The sequence below is a fragment of the Etheostoma spectabile genome, unplaced genomic scaffold, assembly GCF_008692095.1.
Source record: "Etheostoma spectabile isolate EspeVRDwgs_2016 unplaced genomic scaffold, UIUC_Espe_1.0 scaffold00569794, whole genome shotgun sequence".
Taxonomy (NCBI): domain Eukaryota; kingdom Metazoa; phylum Chordata; class Actinopteri; order Perciformes; family Percidae; genus Etheostoma; species Etheostoma spectabile.
In genome coordinates this window covers 40101-66406 of record NW_022605328.1, presented here as the reverse complement: position 1 = coordinate 66406, position 26306 = coordinate 40101, and the positions used below count along the sequence as shown (strand labels likewise).

Genomic DNA, 26306 nt, shown 5'->3' with positions numbered 1-26306 from the left:
AAATGGGTTTCCTCGGGAGGGTGGCTGGCGTCTCCCTTAGAGATAGGGTGAGAAGCTCAGTCATCCAAGAGGAGCTCGGAGTAGAGTTGCTGCTCCTTCGCATTGAAAGGAGCCAGTTGAGGTGGTTCGGGCATCTGGTAAGGTTATTCTTGACAGAACTTTATGGTTCTAACACACGGTAACTTTACATCTGTTGACAATAAAGACGCTCACAAACACTTTACTTGCATTTCTTGCACACATTCATGTCCTCTTAAATACAAAGAACTGCTAAGTTCTTTATTCCCAATATCACATCTCAGACATTAGTTCCAGATGAAAACAGTAGTTGTCAGAAGTGGGATTTGAACCCACGCCTCCAGTGGAGACTGCGACCTGAACGCAGCGCCTTGGACCGCTCGGCCATCCTGACTGATCCTACAGATGTTCAGTAGGACCTGTTTAAAAAATATATAGTGAATTAAACATGTCATGATATAGTAGGTTCTCTGTCGTCCATGTCATAGTTAACAAGGGAAGGTTTCTCAACTGTCAGCCCAAATATATGGGCGTTCATGGAGACATGGAAGAAAGTCACCAGGGTGGCAATGTGCTTGACAATGGCAATACATTACGTAGGATGTGAAGGCAATGTGCAATACAGGCCAAATCCTTTGCTGGGAATCAAGATCCACCAATGTTTCTGTCCACAATGTCCGTTCAGAAATGTCTGTGCCAGATGGGAAATAGACTGACAATTGGGTCAACATTGTGCAATTATCTTCAAAATGTCCAACTGAGTCCACAAATACACCTGCCAGATGGGAAATAAATTGATAACTGTCTTCATGGTCTAAACGTGTCAAATATTGCTGTATAATGCCCACATTGAGTCCAGATGTGTCCGTTTTGGTTCCTGATCCATGCTATTACCCCAAAGGTTCAAAACTAGGCCAAGGGCAACTGGACTTGGTAAAAGGTCCTCAGCAGAAGTTTTGTGACTCTCTTTAGTTGTTTTTTTTGACACAGAAAGGGTTGGACACAGTGCCCACTCCCCCACCCTTGTCTGACAATTGAAAGCTGTGGGGAAAGGGGGGTTCCAAAGCTAACAGACCATTCAACAAGCAGTTCTGATGCACTATACTGGCCCATTCAGGATGAGCACTGTATACTCTGACTGCAGCAACACAAGTTCAAATTTCAGTGATCCCTAATTTTTATGGTGATAACGAGGCTGAATGCAAAGTGTGTATCCCCCATGTAACTCAAAGCCTACCACTTCCAGTCAATACTGTCAAATTTGAAGCTCCTTCCAATTACATGAACTACCAGGTGACTCCTCAACATGCCCCCATCAACATACTGTTTGCAGTCTAAATGGCCAAGGACATTAAACCTGTAAGCTCACTTTAAACTAGATGTGGAAAGTTGAAAGGTTGATCTTTTTACCCTTTGCTGTGGCTTAAAAATAGGTTCCACTGAGATTTGAACTCGGATTGCTGGATTCAGAATCCAGAGTGCTAACCATTACACCATGGAACCTTTTACAGTGTTGCAAGGGTTTGCTAGGCAGTTTCTTTCATAATATCCACATGTGTGATATTAAAGGCACACAACAATCACAACGCAGATTAAAAATAACTGGCCAATGTTTGATTTAAGAGACATATATCATGTAGATATATATACATAGGGTCATAGGTTGCATACAGAACCATTACACCAGATCTTACTACAGATCTTCATTGGCTATATAGCAATTCCCATACCGGGAGTTGAACCCGGGCCACATGGGTGAAAACCAGGAATCCTAACCGCTAGACCATATGGGACTGATTCCACATTAATAACAGGGATTTCATGATTCAATTCATAGTCTGGCTGGAAACTGGCCTTCTCTTGAACATGAATGAAGAAGCTTCTTAAGTAAGTTTTATCTTGAACCTTTGAGTGTTCTTTAGGTTTTTATCTGCTTTAACTATTACCGGACAGCGGGGGCACGGAGCAGAGCAGAGCGGCCGTTAGGGAGGAATCCTCCTCCGTGTTCAGCTCCATTTAGAACTGGCGGTAAAAAATTTAGGGTCGGAACTTTATGATGAATAGAAATGCTGACAGGTTGATTTCTGTTAAAAACAAACAACTATAGTCAATAGAAAAAGAAATATATATATATGAAAAGCTGTCTTGGTTCATCTTTCCACTGTTCCTCCAATCACCACTCTGGTCTGGTTTGAAACTAAAGGATCTAAACTAAAAGGATGTTCCTCTTTAACTAAAAGGTCTATCTCTGTAGGGATCCATCCCATAATGTTGTCACACACTTAGAATAATAATCTGAGTCTGTCAGCAGAAACTACACAACCTTTAGTTATTTGTCACGAAGTAACCAGAAAGGTTACTCGCCCAACCCGATTTGTTAAACATTAGATCTCTGTTATGGTACAAATAAGGGAGCATATCAATCAATCAAGCTACTTCCACGATGATATACAGGAACAGCAGTGACGTGCGTTGATGTCAGTAAGAGGGTAGGCACTGAGTTATGAAATGCAGATTACCTAATTTATTGTTTAGGCTAAAAATCAAAACGTTACGCACAAGCGCGGCACACACGCGCGGTCGATAGCAAGACATTTCCAATTAATCTATCAATCAAAATCAATCTAATGTAATCATATAACACTTTACAGCAACCAGCAGGCTACGGTGCTTAACAGAATGAGTATAATGACATCATCCAATAGAAAGAGTGAACATAGCGAACAGCAAATCAGAAAAAGTCTCAAAGAAACAAAAGAATGAAACTGTCCCACCACTGCTACGGATTAAAAGCCTGATTCAACAGATATGTCTTGAGTTTGGACCTAAAAAGAGCCACATCTGTAACAGTGCGAATATCGGGGGGTAACTTGTTCCAGAGTCTCGGGGGAGCAACCGCAAAAGCCTGACCCCTCCACCGTTTGTACCTGGACCTTAGGACTTCTAAAACCAGCTGATTTGAAGACCGCAATGACAGTGTGTTCCCGCAAAGTTAAGATTTCAGACAAATACTCTGGGTGACATATTTTCTCTCTCTCTCACTCACTCACTCACTCACACACTCACACCACACACACACACACACACACACACACACACACGTAATGTCCAGCATCAGAATGCAAGTTCTGAAACCATCTTAGTTCTAATTATTGCACAGCGGCCATGTTTGTCAGTCCCAGTCAGCAACAATGAAAACAGACACTGCTCAACTGAATATGAAGGCAGGTGGCTAGCAGCATTAGTTCAATCACACTAAACCCAAAATAGTTTCTGATTCACCAATCGGTAGATTTGTACATAAAATCCATCCGACGCTTTCTCGTGAAGGCGTCGATCCCAGCGTTGTAAAACTCGTCTTTACCGTGCTTTAGTTTGCATAGTCTCTGACTCGGCGAGGGCTGGAAGACGTGCTGGCCCGGTCCGGTTCCGACTGGATGTTTTGATCCGTTTCAGGGTGGACAATGTGCGAAGCTGTAGTTGCCGGTATTATATGAGCTGACGGTTTTTCCTGCTTGGTTAAAGCTGCGGGCAGGTTGTTCAGATCCAGGACCCGTAGAGGTCCCGCCGCTCACTGTTAGCACGGCCACATAGCCACATCTCTTCTTCCAAACCAGTCAGTTTGAAACGATGCGACGAGTATTTGTCCCTTTTGCTGCAGTAGTCCATCTAAGGCTGGCGTAGACCTCCATCTTGCTATTAGTTCTTTTTTTGAATTAAAATCGAGTTTAGAGAAATTCCTCACCGCAGTGATGTCGGCGGACACCGCTGCTGTCATTCTGACTTTGAATTTCGCGGGGATTGCGCTTACAACGTAGCTGGTGTAATGACGTCAGCTACGCAAAGGGACAGTAATATCTCGATTTTAATTGGTTCATGTTTGATATGTAACGGAGACGATTACTGGCATAACACATTTACGTACAAAGGCACGGCAGAGTTGTGCCTTTTGACGTACATGTTAAAGAATACAGGATCGAAGTGCGCATGCGCAACATTGGCTAATTGTTTGAATGGGCAGTAAAGGCATTATTAGCTTATTCTGCCATTTTTTCTATTTGATTATGCGTAACTGCTACATTTGTCATCGAACCGTCTAAATAATTGGAATAACACACATATAAATCACAAGAATAAACAGTAAAAATACAAATGCAAGTTTATTAAATACATTTATTTAATAAACATTTTTATGCTTGAATTTTGGCAGGGTAGGCACTGCCTACCCTGACTGCACGTCCCTGGTATACTCTGACTGCAGCAACACAAGTTCAAATTTCAGGAATCTCCAAATTTTATGGTGATTACGAGACTGAATGCAAATTGTGTATCCCCCATGTAACTAAAAGCCTATCACTTCCAGTCAATAATGTCAAATTTGGAACTCCTTTGCGTTACGTTAATGACCAGGTGACTCCTCAACATGCCCCCACCAACATACTGTTTACAGTCTAAATGGCCAAGGACATTAAACCTGTAAGCTTACTTTAAACTAGAATCTTTTTCACCTGTGCTGTGGCTTGAAACCAGGTTTAACCAAGAATTGAAGTCAGATGGCTGGATTCAGACCCCAGAGTGCTATACATTACACTATGGAACCTTTAAGCAGTTTCTTTCATAATAGCCACATGTATGATATTGAAGGCACACAAAAATTGATTGACAAAAAAACAAATTGAGAGCATTCAGGGGATGTAGCTCAGTGGTAGAGCGCATGCTTCGCATCTATGAGGCCCCGGGTTCAATCCCCGGCATCGGTGTCTACCAACTCTGCACTTTACCCGTGTCCTGCTTTACTCAACAATTAAGAAGGATTTGAGCATATTTGCATAGCACAGTGTGGTGGGTTGTAGTGACCTCCTTGTGTTCATGGTAATTAATGCAAAAATCTGTCTCAATGCCCAGATGTGTTGCAAGATTTGCAGTCAACATTGTGTTGTCCAATGATGGTGGTATAGTGGTGAGCATAGCTACCTTACCTTAACTTTGATTCATACCATAGCAGTGCAAGCATTTTTGCCATGGTTTGATTTCCAGCCACCACCAGGTTTTGAAGCCATACACAACATTAACGTTACATATTCCACCCAGGTTTCTTCTATTATTCAGTGATCTCACAAAAAAGTCAAAAAAATCTGAAAATCTTCAGGGGCTGTAGCTCAGCTCAGTGATAGAGCGCATTTTGAGTGTCAATGCCCAGATGTGTTACAAGATTTTCAGTGAATATTGTAAGGGGGGGGGGAATCAGCTCACTGTCGCTGGGGGGGGAGCGAGACGACCACCATTCAACTCATTCCAATGACTCCGAAGCTGTTCTGTTGGGTAAATTAAGCTAAAAAATAAATGCATAGTTGTATAAGTTCTAATGTTTATTTCTTCCCAGTGTGACTCCCAGGACATATGAGAAGAGTTTTAGAGGAGACTGGCTCAGCTCGTACTGCTCTGTGTGTGATATCAATACATATCTGGAAGATTCATGTTCCCTTTAAGGTCCTACAACCATTTTTTAACATTGAAGTGACCTCAGTGCAGCACAAATATTCTAATAGCCCAGTTTGTTCTGAAGGAAATTATGTTGATATCTTGACTGGAGACACCAGGGTTTATGTTTTACAAGCTTTTATAGAAAATAGAAGCAGACGGACAATGAGCTATAAAAATGACCTTAGGTCTCAGAGGGTTAATTAATAGGAAGTTGCTGAGCACACACAGTTACTGGAGTTAGAGAAAATGACGTCCCAAACGGCGCATACTTGCGTGTACTGCTCTTGTGCAAAGACATCCATCTTTTTTTTGTGATTAGATTAGATTCAACTTTATTGTCATTGTGCAGAGTACAAGTACAAAGACAACGAAATGCAGTTTGTGTCTAACCAGAAAAGTGCAATGTGATATACAAAGTACAGACAGGTGGTGCATAGGCAGGACAAGAAATATATTACAGTTTTATTTATTTTTTTACTGTTTATTAGCATTTTTTCAAGAACAATTTTCAGTCCTATTGTGAGTTGGCCTGGCCGTTGGCTAGTTAGCTAACGGTAGCTTCCATGCTACATGAATAAGCCGGACAGAGTTGTCCCTCATCTAGTGATAGAACCCTGATTCCCCCCCCCCCGTCCTGTTAGCTCAGAGCTCCACAGACTCAGTCCACAGGTACAAATTAGTTTGAGAGGTTGTCATCACTGAGTTGTGGTTGTAATGGAAAATGAACCAGAATTTAAAAAAAAGTACACAAGTAAATGTTGCACTACACGCTTGCAGCTGTCATTCTGTTCATGGAAATATCAATCTACACATTTGTGAATATTTTTTCTATGACATTCAGAATGAAAATTCAGATGTTTTTTACAAGCTCTCGTGTTTTTTTTTCATTATGTGACATCAAATTAAGATTTTTGCAAGTGCAAATTTAAACATATGAGTTCAGATTTTTTTGTTCTGCAAGCTCTCACCTTTTGCCCCATATTTCCCTTCATATGAGTCAGAGCCAGCAGCACTAAGGAAGAGCAGCCTCTACTACGGCGAGTGGTGGCGACCCACGGGGAAACTTTGGTTTCCCAGTCAGTTCCAGTAGTACAGGTGAGAGAGTGGTGGATAAAACGAGGACTGTGGGCCGGCGTTGTTGGTACGTGAGTGAAAATACATCCAACCTGCTTACGCATATCCAACGCCATCACCCAGACCTGCCAATCACTGGAACGAGACAAAAAAACTGTCCAACGTCTCCTCCCTACAGTGGTTAACCAGCCTTTAGACACAAATACAAATAGGGCCAAAAAATCACTGAATCAATCAGGATTTCCACGTCACCTTCAATGCTCCGTATCCACTCGTAGAGTAACCTGGCTTCAAGTATTTGCTGTATGTACGCAAACCTCGTTACAACAAGCCATCCCGTCCACCGGGACTTCAGTGTACCGTTCCACCCCTTTAATACATGTCAATCAAGCTGAGCCTGTAAAGGCCACACAGTCTGATTAGTCAAGTGGAAACACCTGTGGGAGTGGAACATGGATGTGTAGAGATGGGCTTTCAAACAATGCACCCTTTTTGACTTGTCAAAGTAGGAAAAGCAAAGGTAGAAATTAAAATGAATTATGGCTTAACTCAGTTTATATTTTTACACTGGACATAAGGTATTACAAAGTCAAGAAAGTAGGTGTTAACCCTTTCAAGTAACCTTGTCCACCATGGACCAAACATACTTCGAGACTGACAATAAATTCAATTAATTAGAAAGCTTAGCATGTTTTGTTACCTTCACACATGTTAGTTTTCCACATATCTGCTACTACCACTCTGATCATATTCCCTTCCTCAATGCTCCATAAAGAAGCAAAGAACGATCATCAATGACAGAGAGCATATGAAGTGAATCATTACTCTCTGTCAGCTTCTCGTTCAGAAAGGAATATCACGACTCATCATCGTGGTCAGCGAGCCCAAACACTTTAGAAACACATTCCTCAAGTCAGAGACTCTAGAAATGATCCCTGAAAGTATAGTTGTGGTTAGACTGAGGGGGGGAACTGCATCTCACTCCCTGCAGAGTGATTGTCACTCAGGGTTCAGAGGGACAGAAGCTAATCGTTACGTGCTCCAGATGACTCTGAGGTGAGAAAATCTATTTAGATCTTTAAGAAGACCGATATGTAGATTGAATTAGATTTTCAGTCACTGTTGTCTCAATACTTCAGTGTCAGTCTACTTATTCTCTACAATAAATGCTCCAGTCCTTTCTTTGCATTAATACTGGTTCTTAACATGCTTCAACTGGCTCAGATTACGTAAAACAACAAAATAAGTTACCATAGTTATGCGGACGACACACAAATTTAGAGGAACGATTAAAAGTCTGCGCTCAGCTTCAAACAACAATGTTAAAAACAACAGACAAAGCCAGAAATCTTGGTGTCGTCATGGACTCTGACCTGAATTTTAACAGCCACATTAAGACAATTACAAAGTCAGTCTACTATCACCTTAAGAATACATCAAGGGTTAAAGGACTTATGTGTCAACAGGATTTGGAAAAACTGGTCCATGCTTTCATCTTCAGTAGACTTGACTACTGTAACGGGGTCTTTACAGGTCTCCCTAAAAAATCAATCAGACAGCTACAGCTGATTCACAACGCTGACCTTTCTTTTTGATGTTGCCTTTCTTTAGGAACTTTTGTTCTTGTGTTTTATCTAATTTTATTTTTTAACTGTTTATTCTTGTGTTTTATCTATTGTTATTTTATTATTTGTTTATTTTTTAACTGTTTTTGTGTAAAGCACTTTGAATTGCCCTGCCTTGAATAGGTTATAAATATTAGTCCAAATCGGTAGCCTACTGCTTTACAGGTTGTCGTGGCCGAGTGGTTAAGGAGATGGACTTGAAATCCATTGGCGTCTCCCCTCGCAAGTTTGAATCCTGCTGACAATGAAAGCCATCCTTTAATGGTGGTCACACGTTCCATTATACCAGATGTACCTTCACAGACAATATTGTAATACCTCATAGGTACTGGAAGCCACTGTTGCATCTCTGAGCATTTATTTTCAGTCTCAATGACCAGATGTGTTGCAAGATTTGCAGTGAACATTATATTGTCCAGCAATGGTGGTATAGTGGTGAGCACAGCTGCCTTCCAAGCAGTTGATATGGCTTTGAGTCCAAGCAGGTATTATGGTAGAGTCTTTAAAAGAGCTGCAGAAGATATTACCTCCTGTGGTAATCTGACTGGTAGGGTTATAGAACGTAGTGGTAGACTAAGATCTCCTGTCACACACTAAGCGGTATGCTCTCTCTTTTATACCTCAGACTATCAGATAGCACAACAAGCACTTTGAATGCACATATTTTACAGTATGTATGTAATTGTACTGTAGTATATTTATTTTTTTATGCTCCAGTATTTAGGTGGAAACTTTTCCAGAAACTGTTAAACATCAACAGACAGGAAACAGACATACTGCTGATACAAAGCATAGGAATTAGCAGAGGATGGTTTCGATCCATCGACCTCTGGGTTATGGGCCCAGCACGCTTCCGCTGCGCCACTCTGCTCTGGAATTTCTACCCAGGTCTGTGATTCACCTTTTGATGGAAGGTGGCAACCAAGGTTCCAACCCACTCACGGGTTCGAAAGTTAAACATTTGGTAGACTTTGCAACTATTTTTTATGTGAGCTTCCTGATTACTCACACATTGATTATTCACATGTAACACTTGTGATTGGCTGGTGTTTAAAAACAGGGCATTGTGAGTACAGATATAAACATCAGTAAGGAGTCTACCAAGTTGCCTCTTATCATTTTAGTTTGGACACCAAGTGAGGCTAACCGCGATGGTTTGGACTGGGTCGACTAGGGTTTTGGCTGCTCTTGTAATTGTCAGCCCAAACATATGGGCGTTCATGGAGACATGGAAGAAAGTCACTAGGGTGGCAATTTGCTTGACAATGGCAATACATTGCGCGGGATGTTAATGGCATCTTATGACCTTGTACCTCAATATGCAATACAGGCTAAATCCCATGGTGGGAATCAAGATCCATCAATGTTTCTGTCCACAATGTCCACCTGAATCCAGAAATGTCCCTGCCAGATGGGCAATAGACTGACAATTGGGTCAAAATTGTGCAATTATCTTCAAAATGTCCAACTGAGTCCACAAGTATACCTGCCAGATGGGAAATAAACTGATAACTGTCTTCATGGTCTGAACGTGTCAAATATTGCCGGCCAACGCCCACATTGAGTCCTGGGGCCTGTTGCACGAAACTAGGATAAGGGATTAAGCCGGGATATTCATGTTATCCTGGATGAATTTAGCTTGGACTCGGTTGCACGAAACCAGATTGAATTAAGCCCAGCCAAGTAACCATGGAGACTTATTCTTTGCGGCTAGCCTGGTCCAGAGCAGGCTAACAGCCGGGCTAAGATTAATCCTGGAGTCTCATGTGTCAAATCAGCTGCCGTCTGATCCGAAATAAACGTGTTTAACAGTTATTCTGTTATTGCGTTGTCTTCTGCATGTGTTCTGCTTTATTTTTAATTAACATGCATTAGCCTACTTGTCACTTTTGTTTTCGCGAGTTTGATTTAAACCCTACTACAGCTGTTTAGATGGTCAGAAATGGTTGCACTGGCACCCTGATGCGGAGTGGGACTTTTCCCGGTGGGACGGTACTGTGTCGAGGCTGCCTGGCGTGCGGCCGGTGCCCGGTGGCCGCCGCTGCCCGGTGGCTGCTCCCCGGTGCCTGGTGCCCGGTGGCCAGTGGCTATTGCCTGCCAGCAGACCTGCGAGTCGCGTCAGTGTCCACTCTCTCTGTAAAAGTAGAGATGAGCAGCGCAGCGTCCGTGGTCTCAGCTTCAGGTTTCTACAGGACGCGCTCCGGAGATTAAGTGTGACGATATTTATGTAGCGATATTCCAAGATGATAATAATGGCAGACTGGTCAGAGACCAATACATTCATGATTTCATTTTCTTGTTGCTTATCCTTCTCTAATGAAGGGTAGTTTGTGTTACTCCTTAATAAGTGGGCCTATTGTTTTTTGTTATAGCTTACATTGGTTTCATAACCTTCTCAATAAGTCTCACATCACCGGACTAATAACGTGGCCTATATACAGCACGTATGTAGTGTAGTTTACATTCATCACACCGGGAACACCACGATGCTTCTTAATCTTTTTATTTAGGTGCGGTCACTTGTCAGAAGAATAAAAAAACATGAATATTGTTATACATATATGTTCACAGCGTGTATTGTAGTCATTTACTTTTTTTTCTAGTTGTTGTCCCTTTCTGATTGTTCTGTATGAACATTAATTGTATAAATAATTAGATATAGCTTATAGAGATTTGTGCATGGTTGTAAAACATGTTCTCACGTTGTGAATAAGGGTTTGAAATTAAGCCTAAAGTCCGTAGGGTCCATTTCCCGAGGAACATTAGTTCCCTCTGCTCACTTTTGAGGCAAAGTAGATATTTTTAAACCCCCACACATTCAGTAGGGTCCGCTATGTCGGGCTTTTTCTCTCCGTTTGATAAGAGCCGTATTTCCCTTTTTGCATATTCTTCCCCTCCTCGTTATTTTCCAGTAGAAGCTGCTGTCCATTGGGTGAAACATTTGGCGCATGCGTCTTCTCATCTCTGCATCAGTAAATCTGTGATCGATACCGTGGTCTATTTGAGAAAGCCGTGAACGTGCACTTATCCTGGCTATCTACCCCTGGCTTGACATAGCTCCACCTGTTTATCCTGGCTAGGCAAACGTGCAACCGATTAAGCCGCGATGAGCAGATCACACTAAGTCAAGCTGCGCTTTTTCATTTATCCTGGATATCTTTATTCTACTTTCGTGCAACAGGCCCCAGGTGTGTCCGTTTTGGTTCCTGATCCATGCTATGACTCCAAGAGTGCACAATTTACAATTGAAAGCTGTGGGGAAAGGGAGGTTCCAAAGCTAATAGACCAACAAGCAGTTCTAATGCACTATATTGGCCCATTCAGGATGAACACTGTATACTCTGACTGCAGCAACACAGTTGTTCAAATTTCAGTGATACCTAATTTTTATGGTGATTACAAGACTGAATGCAAAGTGATCTGTTTAATGGGTAGCAGGAGGATTGGGTGGACATGATGATGGTATGCAAACTAAGGTAATCTATGCAACAACAAGGTGCTGCTGGGATTTCAACCCAGGACCTCCTGTTTACTAGACAGGCACTTTAACCAACTAAGCCACAGCACCTCCATTAATAGCTGTAATGTTAAGTCTTACTTTCTCTTTTACCTTAAATAAGATAAACATAAAGTATACTGACTGGCAGTATTGGGAGTAACGTGTTACAAAAGTAACGCAAATAAAGTAATGTATTCCTTTTTGCTTTAACACAATAATATAACGTATTACCAATTACATTTCAGTAATATTATACTTGTTTAAACAACAAGAAACACAAACATTAAACTAGAGCCAGAGAAGCTCGGTCCACCAGGTGGACCAGTCACCATTTGAACCAGACTGAGGTGGACGCTTCAGGGCCCAGCACTCTTCCAGATCGTTGAGAAGCTCTAGCAGCTGGGTGTGCTGCAATACAAAAATGAGAAATTGGTGACCAGGTCAAAATGCGTCGTGGGGGCCTCCCTAGGGAGGTAGTCCAGGCACGTCCACCTGGGAGTAGGTCTTGGGTAAGACCCAGGACTAGGTGGAGGGATTATATCTCCAACCTGGCCTGGGAACGCCTCGAGATCACCCAGTCGCTCTGAAAAGGGAAGTTTGGGGTCCCCTGCTGGAGCTGCTTGACAAAGATGGATGGATGGTTGGAACCCTGTTCACTAGCTCATTGTAATCTTGCATGACAGACAAACCTGTAGGAGGCGCTGTAGCTTAGTGGTTAAAGCACCTGTCTTGTAAACAGGAGATCCTGGGTCCAAATCCCAGCAGTGCCTGATAATCAGTTAATACTTTTGTTATCAGCACTACAAAGAGTGTATATATTTGTTATTTATTTTTGCTATAGTGCTTAACAAGCATTATTTAATTTTGCCCAGTTGTGGCCTGTTGAGGGGCAATACATATCTAAAGGGAAATGGATTGGACCCATTTTTTAATGCTTTCAAAACCTTGTTTTGTTGGGGCTGAACGTGGCCCAGGGGCCTGTTGCACGAAACTAGGATAAGGGATTAAGCCGGGATATTCAAGTTATCCTGGATGAATTTAGCTTCGACTCGGTTGCACGAAACCAGATTGAATTAAGCCCAGCCAAGTAACCATGGAGATTTATTCTTTGCGGCTAGCCTGGTCCAGAGCAGGCTAACAGCCGGGCTAAGATTAATCCTGGAGTCTCATGTGTCAAATCAGCTGCCGCTCTGATCCGAAATAAACGTGTTTAACAGTTATTCCGTCTTCTGCATGTGTTCTGCTTTATTTTTATTAACATGCATTAGCTACTTGTCTCTATTGTTGTCGCGAGTTTGATTTAAACCCTACTACAGCTGTTTAGATGTTAGAAATGGTTGCACTGGCACCCAGATGCGGAGTGGGACTTTTCCGGGGGAACGGTAGTGTGTCGAGGCCGCCTGGCGTGCGGCCGCTGCCCGGTGGCCGCCGCCGGTGGCTGCTGCCCGGTGCTCGGGGCCGGTGCCCGGGGGCCGGTGGCTATTGCCTGCCAGTAGACCTGCGAGTCGCGTCAGTGTCCACTCTCTCTGTAAAAGTAGAGATGAGCAGCGCAGCGTCCGTGGTCTCAGCTTCAGGTTTCTACAGGACGCGCTCCGGAGATTAAGTGTGACGATATTAATGTAGCGATATTCCCAGATGATAATGGCAGACTGGTCAGAGACCAATACATTCATGATTCATTTTCTTGTTGCTTGTCCTTCTCTAATGAAGGGTAGTTTGTGTTACTCCTTAATAAGGGGCCCTTGTTTTTGTTATACCTTACACGGTTTCATAACCTTCTCAATAGGTCTCACATCACCGGACTAATAACGTGGTCTATGTACAGCACGTATGTAGTGGAGTATCATTCATCACAATGGGAACACCACAATGCTTCTTAATCTTTTTATTTTGGTGCGGTCACTTGTCAGAAGAATAAAAAAACATGAGCGTGTATTGAAGTCATTTACTTTTTTTTCTAGTTGTTGTCCCTTTCTGATTGTTCTGTATGAACATTAATTGTACAAAGAATTAGATATAGCTTATAGAGATTTGTGCGTGGTTGTAACACATGTTCTCACGTTGTGAATAAGGGTTTGAAATTGAGCCTAAAGTCCTTGGTCCATTTCCCGAGGAACATTAGTTCCCTCTGCTCACTTTTGAGGCAAAGTAGATATTTTTAAACCCCCACACATTCAGTCGGGTCCGCTATGTCGGGCTTTTTTTCTCCGTTTGATAAGAGCCGTATTTCCCTTTTTGCATATTCTTCCCCTCCTCGTTACTTTCCATTAGAAGCTGCTGCTCATTGGGTGAAACATTTGGCGCATGCGTCTTCTCATCTCTGCATCAGTAAATCTGTGATCGATAACGTGGTCTATTTGAGAAAGCCGTGAACGTGCACTTATCCTGGCTATCTACACCTGGCTGGACATAGCTCCACCTGTTCATCCTGGCTCGGCAAACGTGCAACCGATTAAGCCGCGATGAGCAGGTCACACTAAGTCAAGCTGCGCTTTATCACTTATCCTGGATATCTTTATTCTACTTTCGTGCAACAGGCCCCAGGTTGGTACTCGGTAAAAATGACAACAGACGGTTTCCTTCTGCCGTGTGTGTGGTGGACTGAAGCTGTGGGGGGGTAGTTATGGAGTTTATGATGTGTAAAGGCGAGCTAAAGAGCCGCGTTTGTAACCGCGGGAAACGGGTTTCGTAAACAATAGAGCTCGCGGCTAGCTAACAGGTGTGTATCGGGGTGGGATCATAGACAGTTAAAGACATGGACCAACAGGTCCCGTTGCTCTGGACGGAGACCAGTGAAGTCTATTAGAAACTCTTTCCCGGTGATGCTGAGCGTTACTGCGCAGGCTCCAACTGAGCTTGATGACGTAGATGTGACGTGAGCAACCTGTCTGAAAGCTGTAAGTCTTCTGGTAGCTGTGCAAGAGAAATCTCAATCATTCCAATCAGCAGAGACGGAGAGAGGTAGGTATATGTTAGTAGATAACATAGGTACTGGCTAATTACTGCTAACTAACATGCTAGTTAACATTTACACAGGCACGGGCTAATTACTGCTAACTAACATGCTAGTTAACATTAACATAGGCACAGGCTAATTACTGCTAACTTACATGCTAGTTAACATTAACATAGGTACAGGCTAATTTCTGCTAACTAATATGCTAGTTAACATTAACATAGACACAGGCTAATCACTGCTAACTAACATGCTAGTTAACATTAACATAGACACAGGCTAATCACTGCTAACTAACATGCTAGTTACATAGGGTTGTGTGTGTGATTCTGGGTACTGGTGCTTCCATTCCCTGGTAATGAGTTATTTTGTGGTTTTTAACTAAGGTGACCAGATTTCTCTGACAAAATCCGGGGACATTTTCAGCTCAGAGGCGTATTTACCTCCAAAACACGTCATGTTTTTATTTTTGTAAAACTTAAATCGGGGACATTAGACCTAGAGCTGTCCCTCCCCGGGGCCTCCTCCCAGCTGGACAAATACTGTTGTTTCTCCTCCGCCAAACCTTGTTCATAAAATAGCCATTTTTAACACGTCAACCTCCTCCATGTTTATTATAGGTTTCGGGATAAAAGTTAAAATCGAGTAAAATAAGAGCTCATTTGGGAGTTAATTGATGCCGAATTTCATGTCGAATCTTCCAATTACAAAAACAAAAACAAAAAACAATTCTTCATGTTTGTGGAGGTGAGAATCCCTAATGACAAAACAAATTTAAAATGCGACGATTCGATATCGGAGTCTGGTCCGTCAGCTGACAGACGCCGTAGGATCTAAGGTTGAAGAGTTATTACTACTACTTAATAGTGTAAATCTCAGTAAATAAGAGTTATTTGGCGTGTTGGTTGAATGCCGAAGTTCTTAGTGTAAATTGCCGATTTAAGAAATCCCAATTCAAGTTTGTCCAGGTGAGAATTCTTAATGAAAAGGCTAAAAGAAACGTAAAATTGAAGTTTTACTAATGGAATACGGCATGGCGATTTCCCGCATACAACATAACGGCGTGAATTAATCATTGTTAAACATTATGTCACAATAAGAACATAAATCCGTCGTTAAAGATTCAAATGGACCCGGATAATGTGAAATGAGCTTTGATTCTCCGCCAACCTCGTTGTAAAAAAGCTAGTTTAACGGGTCTGACTTTCGCCGACTGGCTGTATGTTGGACGGATAAAAGTTAAAAAACTAGCTAAATAGGAGGTCATGGTGTTTCTTTTAATGCCGAATTTTTTAGTCTAACCTTAGGATTTAAAAATGTACTGTGTGTTTAACGAGGAGAGAATTATTTATGAATATGGTAACCAAATGTTAAATGTGAGGTTTTGCTAATGAGATGTGGTTTTGCGTTTCCCAACGGCATGTTTCGTGGATTAATCATTGTTTAATATTATGTCATTGCACAGGAAGAACATAAATCCGTCGTAAAGATTCAAATGGACCCCGGATAATGTGAAACGAGCTTTGTTTCTCCGCCAAACCTCGTTGTAAAAAAGCTAGTTTTAACGGGTCTGACTTTCGCGACTGCCTGTATGTTGTATGTGTCCCGCAGCGTGAGTTATGGGATAATTGTCCAGCTTGTATTTACGTTCATAAAAGTGCTTGTTTGGCTGCTAACAGACTCAGATTAATATTCTAAGTGTCTGACAACATTATGGAAAGGATTTCTAAGGAGCTCGACCTTTCTGTAAAGATTAGATCTTTTTTAAACATAAAAGTTCGCAAAATTGTGTTTGCTAAACCCACCAGACTCCAAGTAAATAATCAGTGATTTTAGCATCGTAAAATACGGCTTTCTAGAACCTCTCTGAGCACCGCTGGCTCTGGCTGCCTGGAGCCTGCGGGTGTAGGGTGTGCGACCATCGGCTACGTTTTGTCAGTATTTTCTTTCTTTCATTCCAATTTCTGGTCTGTCAGTCACAGTGAAAACCGGGGACATTTCCGGGGACAGATCCAGCCGGGACAGGTCACCAAAACCGGATTGTTAATGTTAAAATGTTGTTTAACTCTTAAAGTGGAGTTCCTCCTAAAAGTTGTACAGAGTATTAGTAAAGGAATGTATTATAAGTTGAACTATTATCCCCAGGTGTATGATGGTTCATGTTTTGACTCTGAAGTCGTTTGAATATTTATTTACAGCCAAAGAGGGTTTATGATTTCCATGAGGACATTAGTATAATGGAGGAGTTTTGGAGGTAGAAAGAAGAGAAAGAAGAGATATATATTATTATTGAAACGGTACAGTAAGGGTGATATTTATTTTGGTAAGGACGAGACTATTTCTGGGAATTTGAGTGTGGAAGATTTTGCCCACTGAAAAATGGTGAGTAAAGAAAAAGGTGTTACGGTTCTTAAATTGAAGTGAAACATGTTTCCACGAGGGGAATGTTGTTGTTGAGGACTGTTTTATGCTTTTGTGTTTGGGAGAATCTGTAATAAACAGAGATTTGGAGACGAGGACGGCGGTTTGTTCTCTCACTCATTGACTCCGTGATTCTGCTTTCCAGGGTTTCTCCTATGAGAGTTAAGTTGTGAACCCCAATTAAGAAAAATCATTTGTTACCCCGGTTACTCGATTTGAAACCACCGCCTTGGGGCAGACGTCAAGCTGGCGACCGGAGCAGGAAAGGAGGAGGAAGAGGAGGAGCCTGCAGCAGTGAAGGAGGAAGAGGAGGAGCATGTGGTGAAGGTTTTGGACGCAGAGTGGGAAGGAAGAGTAGAGTTTCTGCTGAAATGGAAGGGGTCTCAGAGTAAGTATGAGTCTAGAATATAATAATGGGTGTTCTTGGTCCTGAGATATATAATATATTTACATATTGCAAATAAGTGTCAGCATGTTATCATGCCCTCAAAGTTGAAGGTTTGGTATTTGACACTACGTTGCAGACCCCCACAAAATACCTTAAATAACCTTACAAGATGGCAAAGAAAAATAGATACCTTAGAATAGAAAAAATGAATAAGAGGAATGTATTAGCGTGAGAATGGATGTCTAAAAACAAAGTGTGAGGAGATGTTCTTCTGTCTGCACTCACCTTTCCAGTGAGGAGAACACATGGGAGCCACAAGACAACCTGACTGGACCTTATCACCGAGTACCTGCAGAGACACGAGGAGACGGAGGAGAAGAAGAAGGAGGGGCAAGAGGAAAGGTGTCGGGAGGAGGTGAGTGAAGGAAAGAGGTAGGGCTGCTTTTTTTTGTTTTAAAGCGTCATTTCAAGAACGCTCTGGAGGTTTTTTTTGCAAAGCCCAATCTACCGCTACTACATGATCAGTTGTTCCCTGCACCCCGTGCAGCTTAGTTTCTAGATGGAGACAGTCCAGAGGACAGAGTAGCGTGAGGAAAACTCCACAGATAGCAGTCGGTTATACGTCGGTCTCGAGGTTTACCAGTTTACCAGTAAACGCAACATTTTGTCCCGATGTGTGTTGTTTCAGACACAAACAGTGAGCAGTGCTAGTCGGTGCTAGTAGCGTCTGTCCAGAGCAGGCTAACAGCCAGGCTAAGATTAATCCTGGAGTCTCATGTGTCAAATCAGCTGCCGTCTGATCCGAAATAAACGGTTTTAAACAGTTATTCCGTTGTCTTCTGCATGTGTTCTGCTTTTATTTTTATTAACATGCATTAGTCTACTTATCACTATTGTTGTCGCAAGTTTATTTAAACCCTACTACAGCTGTTTAGATGGTTAGAAATGGTTGCACTGGCATCCTGATGCGGAGTGGGACTTTTCTCGGTGGGACGGTACTGTCTCGAGGCTGCCTGGTGTGCGGCCGCTGCCCGGTGGCTGCTGGTCGGTGGCCGCTACCTGCCTGCAGACCTGCGAGTCGCATCAGTGTCCACTCTCTCTGTTAAAGTAGAGATGAGCAGCGCAGCGTCCGTGGTCTCAGCCTCAGGTTTCTACAGGACGCGCTCCGGAGATTAAGTGTGACGATATTAATGTAGCGATATCCCAGATGATATAATGGCAGACTGGTCAGAGACCAATACATTCATGATTCATTTTCTTATTGCTTGTCCTTCTCTAATAAAGGACAGTTTATGTTACTCCTTAATTTAAGGATGTAATGTCCTTAATATGTAGGCCTAATGTTTTTTATATAGCTTACATTGGTTTCATAACCTTCTCAATAAGTCTCACATCCTTGGACCAATAACGTGCCTAGATACAGGACGTATGTAGTGTAGTTTACATTCATCACGCTGGGAACACCACAATGGTTCTTAATCTTTTTATTTTGGTGCGGCCACTTGTCAGAAGAATATAAAAACATGAATATTGTTCTACATATATGCTCACAGCGTGTATTGAAGTCACTTATTTTTCTAGTTGTTTTCTAGTTGTCTGATTGTTCTTTATGAACAATAATTGTACAAAGAATTAGACATAGCTTAAAGAGATTTGTGCGTATGGTTGTAAAACATGTTCTCGCGTTGTGAATAAAGGTTTGAAATTAGGGCTGAATCCCATTTCTCCATCTTACCCCTACCCCTTGGCCCTTACCCCTACCTACCCCTCCCCTTGAAACCAAGGGGTAAGTGGTAGGGGTGAAAACATACCCCTATGAAATGGGACACCACTTGGTTACATCACCATACAGTAATGATCACAAACTTCCAAGATGCTGTCTCTTTCTGTCGACTGTGTGGGTTTGGACAACAGTGTCATATGCATTATATATTTATAGTATTTTATGTAGGTCTGTTTGCATTACATATGTGTATACACATGTATCATGTATACATACATATACACCTGTATAGGCAAGGCAAGGCAAGGCAGCTTTATTTGTAGAGCACATTTCAGCAACAGGGCAATTCAAAGTGCTTTACACAAAATCAGTTAAGCAGATAAAACACAAGTACAAACAGTTAAAAATCATAAGCATTAAAAACCAGTAAAACACATGAATAGACAGTTAAAAAAAATAAAAAATAGACACATAAAACACAAGAATAAAAGTTACAGTGCAGCATAAGAAATTTAAAGAAATGAGCAGTCATTTAAAGAAAGGCAAAATCAAAAAAGGTCTTCAGCCTTGATGTAAAAGAACTGAGAGTGGCAGCTGCAGGTTTCTGGGAGTTTATTCCAGATATGAGGAGCATAGAAACTGTAACACCATGTAACACCATGTATACATGGTGTGTTGTATATCTGTTTCAGTTATCACCGTTTTGAATGTCATTGATGTTTACAAAAACATTTTAACAAAAATCTGTCTTTATTGTCGATAAATAAAACATAACAGGCAAAAACGTTACATAAAATTATGTTACAGAACCATTAACTATTAGAACCATAACTAACATGTCACACACATAAAAAGGCACTCATATATCTAATATAAGTGCCCCACCTCTTCCCTCCTATTTCATCAGTGTCTCGTATCAAAACCACAAACAACAATATACAACTGCATGAACAGGAATTAATAGAAAATTATTACAATAATACAGTACCAATGCAATAATGAATGGGTACAACATGAACATATGATTTAGGAAACTTCTGCGTTTTCAGCCCTAAAGTGGACCAGCTGCTGTGTCCTCCTACAGGATGGTATATGTAAAGCACATGTATCATAGACCGTTAATATTTATTTTTGTGTATATATATATAAATAAATATTAACATCATATATATATATATATATGATGTATACAGTCCATTCAAGGCAGAGAAATGTGGGACTGTTGTGCAAATCAACGTTAATGTCAGCGATTAGCGTTAGCATTGCAAGCTAGTGATTTTTTTAAAGGTTTCAGTTAGGAACATGGTTGCAAGTATAAATGTACAGGACTGCATAGACCACAAAACAAGACTGTCGTAATTTTTAAATCAATTATTTAAGACGAAAATACTTATTTTATGCGTCTCTCTGGTCGATGCGGCAGGCATTGTTGCCTGTTGCACCATGTCTATCCTACCCCCTCGGTTTGAAGTATGCCCGCATTCTCCCTAGATTTTTTCTTTTACTGTCTAGGGCCATGCACCCCTTAGCCCTCGATCACAAAACGTATTGGGACACCACTAGGTCCAGCGTGAACGCGCAAAAATGAGGGGAAGGGGTAAGGGTAAGACAGAGAAATGAGATTCAGCCTAACCCTTGTATCATTATCCCCCCTCCGGGTCTACCAAAGGAGTCCTCAGCAGACGTCAAGCTGGCGACTGGAGCAGTGAAGGAGGAAGAGGAGGAGTATGTGGTGGAGAAGGTTTTGGACCGCAGAGTGGTGAAGGGAAGAGTAGAGTTTCTGCTGAAATGGAAGGGGTTCTCAGAGTAAGTATGAGTCTAGAATATTAAAAATTGGTGTTTTTAGTCCTGAATATACACACACACACACACACACACACATTCTACAGCATAATTTTTGGTATTGTACCATACCCTCAAAGTTGAAGGTTTGGTATTTTGACACTAAGGTGCAGACCTGCAAATAAGTTTACAACATGGCAACATATAAAAAGAATAATCCAAATTAGCAGCTAGAGTGAGATGTATTTCCTAAAAAACAAAGTGTGAGGAGATGTTCTTCTGTCTGCACTCACCTTTCCAGTGAGGAGAACACATGGGAGCTACAAGACAACCTGGACCTGGACCTTATCACCGAGTACATGCAGAAACACGAGGAGACGGAGGAGAAGAAGAAGAAGGAGGGCAAGAGGAAAGGTGTCAGGGAGGAGGAGGTGAGTGAAAGAAAGAGGGTACTCCAGACTGAAGAGTCCCAGAAATCTAATCTCAATATTAATGAATGCACACAGAGAGTTTCACAAATGTCTTTTAGGATTTATATATTATACCGTAATTCCTCAAAGAAAAACCGGTAGTCAATTAAACTGCGGCCCTCTGATAGTGCTGCATTACCATGGTTACCATGGTTATGCAGCAGTGGAACTTAGACACAGACATGCTGTGAACGATGCTTCTGGTTTTACTTAGCTCGCTCCACCATGGCGCCTTACTAACTCACTCACTCTGTCTGTTGATCTACAAACGCAGACAAATGGACATGCATGTATTGTTGGGGGGGTGTATGAGGCCACCCCCCTTTCAATCAATCTTTACATCTTTGTATGCAAAACCTTCTATCCCAGCCCAGGACCATTGAACCACATCCCATAATTCCTCTGCATTACTGGGTCTGGACTCAGAAACGGCATTTATGATGTCACCCTACAAGTGTTCTCTGGGATTGAGGTCCGGGGGTTGGGCTGGCCGCTCCATAACATCCATCTGGAACCAAGACTTTGCTCCTTCCTGGTGTGTTTGGGTCCTTGTCTTGTTGAAAGACCCGTTTCAAAGGCATTTCCTCCTCAGCATAAGGCAACATGCCTTCTTCAAGTATTCTGATATATTGACACTGATCCATGATCCCTGGTATGTGATAAAAGGGCCCAACACCACAGTATGAGAAACATCCCATAACCACCGTGCTTTACTGTCTTCACAGTGGACTGGGGCTTGATTTCAGTGCAGGGGGGTCGGAGGACAAACTGTCTGCGGCTCCTAGACCCAAAAAGAACAGTTTCCCTCTCATCAGTCCCCAGAATGTTGCTCCATTTCTCCTTTGGCCAGTCAGTGTGTCCTTTGGTTGTTTCCCACGTCGGTCAGGCTTTGGATGCCATTTCAAGGCATTTGAAATGATTTTGGCAGAGCAGCTTATAATCTTCTGCACTTCTTATATGTTTTCCCCTCTCATAACAACTTTTTAATCAAAGTCCTCTGTTCCTCAGAGCAATGTCTGGAACGAGCCATTTTGCTGAGTATGTCAGTGTGAAATGCACTATAACCAGCATGCACAACATGTTCTTCCTTCCTCCTAAATATGTATATATACAGTATATAGATTAAATATGGGCCATAACTGACACTTATTTCTTCACAGAATCAATCAGCTCACTAATTGAACACAACACTGCTATTATTTGAACATGCTCCTTTCAATGACAGATTCAATTCTACAGAATGAGCAGCATGCATGTCATGAATGTTGGTTTTCTAGGACTCTACAACACTTACTAGTAAATTATTTGCCATGTAGAAATATCACTTTTTCCCAAAAAATGATTCATGAGTTTAGTGATGCTATTATTTGAACACAACTGTACATCAAAGCTATTTTTTAAACATCCATGACCAGGACATATGCGCCTGTGTTTGTCAGAGGAGTCAGTGATGCTCAGCAGTTTTATTCCAGAGCACAGCAGAAAGCTCTGCTGAGCTTCAGAAATGCTTGAGGAAATGGAGCTTGTGTGGACAATACAAAATTCCACTACCATATTACTTACTTACACAATACTGCTGGCTATACAAGTTTGATTTAGCAAAAACAACAACCTAAAACAAAAGGTCAAAGGTCAACTGGTGCCCCTCATTGCTAATACCATCAGGAACAATGGTTCCAATTTACTTTACTGGAGTAGAGCTGTTCCAGCAACATGAAGACAACACGGTAACCCCTACAGATACCAGTGAAAGCTAAAAATCTGTGGGAAAATGTTATATTTACAACTTTCCCGGCACAAAGAGTCCCGGATGACCCCCAATTTGTTATCGGCTGGCTAAAGGCTGGCAACAAAATGGAGGCCACACATAAATTGCTCAAAAGTAGTTTATTTATCACAAACTAACCAACAATGGATGCATGGATTCCCATAATGCAACTCCATAATAGTGATGTTGGCAGATAATTAACCCTCATGTCGTCCTCGGGTCAAAATGACCCGTTGTCCTACATCAGTGTTCTTTTTAATTACCCAAAATAACATGATTGATTCCACACAACGCTCTTTGCCAAGTACAAATCTCTACTTTCATTAATATTGGGGTGTCTTATTCAATTTTATAGCATTTGGAGAAAACAAAGTGTTTTTTAAATAGTTTTGAGTAAAAGTTGACATATTCCAGTCTGTGATTATCATCAACATCCATTCCTCTAATTTTATTCTAAATAATTCCTAATTTCTGCTTTTCTCACTCAAACATTAGGTATAATTTCCTATAAATGAGGTTTGTTGACCATAAATTCCAAAAATAACTGTAACAAAGTAAAAGTTAATAAGTTGGTGTAATGTATTGTTAAACGTCAAAAAAGTGACAAAAACTGAAGAAAATTTAAAACATTCATACAAAGCCTCAACAAAAGTGTTGATTTTCAATTTTGACGGGAAGACAACACAAGGGTTAAGAAAAGTATTGCGTCAGTCAAACAATGTTCCATAGACATAAATGTTGTTTCTAGTTTAACCCGTTTGTGCCGGATGCTTCGCGACGACACATCTACCGCCAGTTACTGCGTTGCGCAACTCTGACCCTCCTGCCGGCTGCTGCGTGGCGCAGCATTTTGTATTTGTCGGTCTTTTCATGACGCGTGCAGCAGAGAACGTCATTGGTTCAAATACACATGAGGCGGGTCTTGTTGGCCATGTGACCACCAAAATGTACCGTAGGTTGCTGAAAATCACGTCAATCAACTAGACGTACATATGCGTTTGTTTATGAATGTTTGAGAGACGAGCGAGAAAACGAAGGCAATCAGAGGAGGATTTAGACAGCGAGGGCGGGGACGTTGAGGTGGAAGATAGTGAGGAGTTTGGGGGGGAGAATGTCTTCATCATAATCGACCACTTCCTCTGTCGGAGCCGTTTTCTCACTCGTCTCTCAAAACTCCATAAACAAACGCACATGTTTGTCTGGTTGATTGACGTGATTTTCAGCAAACTACGATACATTTTGGTGGTCACATGGCTTGGAATAGCCAACAAGACCCGCCTCATGTGTATTTGAACCAATGACAGTGCGTTCTCTGCCGCACGCGTCATGGAAAGACCGACCAGTACAAAATGCTGCGCCACGCAGCAGCCGGCAGGAGGGTCAGAGTTGCGCAACGCAGTAACCGGCGGTAGATGTGTCGTCGCGAAGCATCCGGCACAAACGGGTTAAGATAGAGCTCTACAGCATGGCACCTCACTAACTCACTCTCTTGGTTTTTCTCTGTTGATAGAAACGGAGAGGAAGAGGAGTCAAACGTCACCGCTGTCAGCACTGTGACAAATCCTTCACAACATCAGGATATTTAAAGATTCATCAGAGAGTTCACACTGGAGAGAAACCTTACAGCTGTGATCAATGTGGGGAAACATTTTCTCGTAGTGATACCCTTAAAACTCACCAGCGCATTCACACTGGAGAGAAGCCGTACAGCTGTGAACAATGTGGGGAAACCTTTTCTCGTAGTAGTTACCTTAAAAAACACCAGCGCATTCACACTGGAGAGAAGCCGTACAGCTGTGAACAATGTGGGGAAACCTTTTCTCAGAGTAGTAACCTTAAAACTCACCAGCGCATTCACACTGGAGAGAAGCCGTACTGGTGTGAACAATGTGGGGAAACCTTTTCTCGTAGCAGTAACCTTAAAAGACACCAGCGCATTCACACTGGAGAGAAGCCGTACAGCTGTGAACAATGTGGGGAAACCTTTTCTCATAGTAGTAGCCTTAAATCTCACCAGCGTATTCACACTGGAGAGAAGCCGTACTGGTGTGAACAATGTGGGGAAACCTTTTCTCAGAGGGGTAACCTTAAAAGACACCAGCGCATTCACACTGCCTCGTTGTGAACATGTTTCAGAGCCAAGCTGTTTCCTCCTCCTCATGCCCTGATAGCTGTGTTGTTATATTCTGATCTTCTCTCCACATTGAAGGCTGACCAGCAGTAACTTTATCTTCTGAGCAGCATGTATGTTATTGTGGATCAGCTGGACTGTTTCTGCCTTTCCTCAGAACCCTTTACCATTTAGGCACCAGAATCGGTGCCTGAACCCATCTTTTTAAAAATATATTTTTTAAATGTATAGATTAAAAAAAGCACAAAAAGACAGTCGGCAACATTTAAGAATGGCTTGTTTATTGCTATATGGTCCAAATTAAATGTAAAAAAAAAGAGTAATATTTCTCCATTAAATTGCTGCTAAACGACAAAAACAACCACTAGATGGAAAAAGGCAGCACTGGTGTTTCAGTAGCACTAAATCCCCGTTACTATTCAGTCCGATAGATACCGGGTGTTAAGGTACCGGTTCCGTACTAGCACCGGGTTTTGGTACCCAACCCTAACCACAATGTACCCACCGTGGGAAGGAGAAGGCCCAAAGGAGAAACATTAAGAAGTTTAAAGATGTTTTGGTTGGAAAACGTAGACATGTTTGAAACTTTTATTTTTTTTAAACTTTCTTCTCATCTCTAGAAACATACAACTTTTTTTGGCTGACAGGATGTCAATATAATTTTCATTTTAGGAATACATTTTTGTCACCCTTATATATTTCTAAACTCCCAAAACTATAATCGTTGAGCATTGGGAGTTTAATAAGCACAAATTCAATATTTGTTTAAATTGGTCCTCTCATCATTAAGCAACACGTACGCTTTAAAGTTATTGTTGTTTTGTAGTTTAACATCATGTTTTCCTACTTTGTGGAATTTCATTTAATAATCTTTGTCTGACATTTCATATTTTCTGTGACTGAATGTGGTTTTAAATCTGTTGAGGTCTGTTCAGACTGAAAGTAAAGACACTGATGATGTTTTTAC

At 41.7% G+C, this 26306-nt stretch overlaps 6 non-coding genes across 6 annotated transcripts; 1 reads left to right on the top strand and 5 right to left on the bottom strand.

Annotated features, from left to right (window-relative positions):
• Window positions 1-329: 329 nt before the first annotated feature.
• Window positions 330-412, bottom strand: trnal-cag (transfer RNA leucine (anticodon CAG)). The gene has a single exon. It is a non-coding gene; the product is annotated as a tRNA-Leu (tRNA).
• A 1327-nt stretch (window positions 413-1739) lies between these two features.
• trnae-uuc (transfer RNA glutamic acid (anticodon UUC)) lies at window positions 1740-1811 on the bottom strand. The gene has a single exon. It is a non-coding gene; the product is annotated as a tRNA-Glu (tRNA).
• Window positions 1812-7311: 5500 nt separating this feature from the next.
• LOC116685388 (small nucleolar RNA U3) lies at window positions 7312-7527 on the bottom strand. The gene has a single exon (XR_004330950.1). It is a non-coding gene; the product is annotated as a small nucleolar RNA U3 (small nucleolar RNA).
• Window positions 7528-9000: 1473 nt separating this feature from the next.
• Window positions 9001-9072, bottom strand: trnam-cau (transfer RNA methionine (anticodon CAU)). The gene has a single exon. It is a non-coding gene; the product is annotated as a tRNA-Met (tRNA).
• A 2623-nt stretch (window positions 9073-11695) lies between these two features.
• On the bottom strand, window positions 11696-11769 carry trnat-agu (transfer RNA threonine (anticodon AGU)). The gene has a single exon. It is a non-coding gene; the product is annotated as a tRNA-Thr (tRNA).
• Window positions 11770-12397: 628 nt separating this feature from the next.
• On the top strand, window positions 12398-12470 carry trnat-ugu (transfer RNA threonine (anticodon UGU)). Its single transcript has one exon. It is a non-coding gene; the product is annotated as a tRNA-Thr (tRNA).
• The last annotated feature ends 13836 nt before the right edge of the window (window positions 12471-26306 follow it).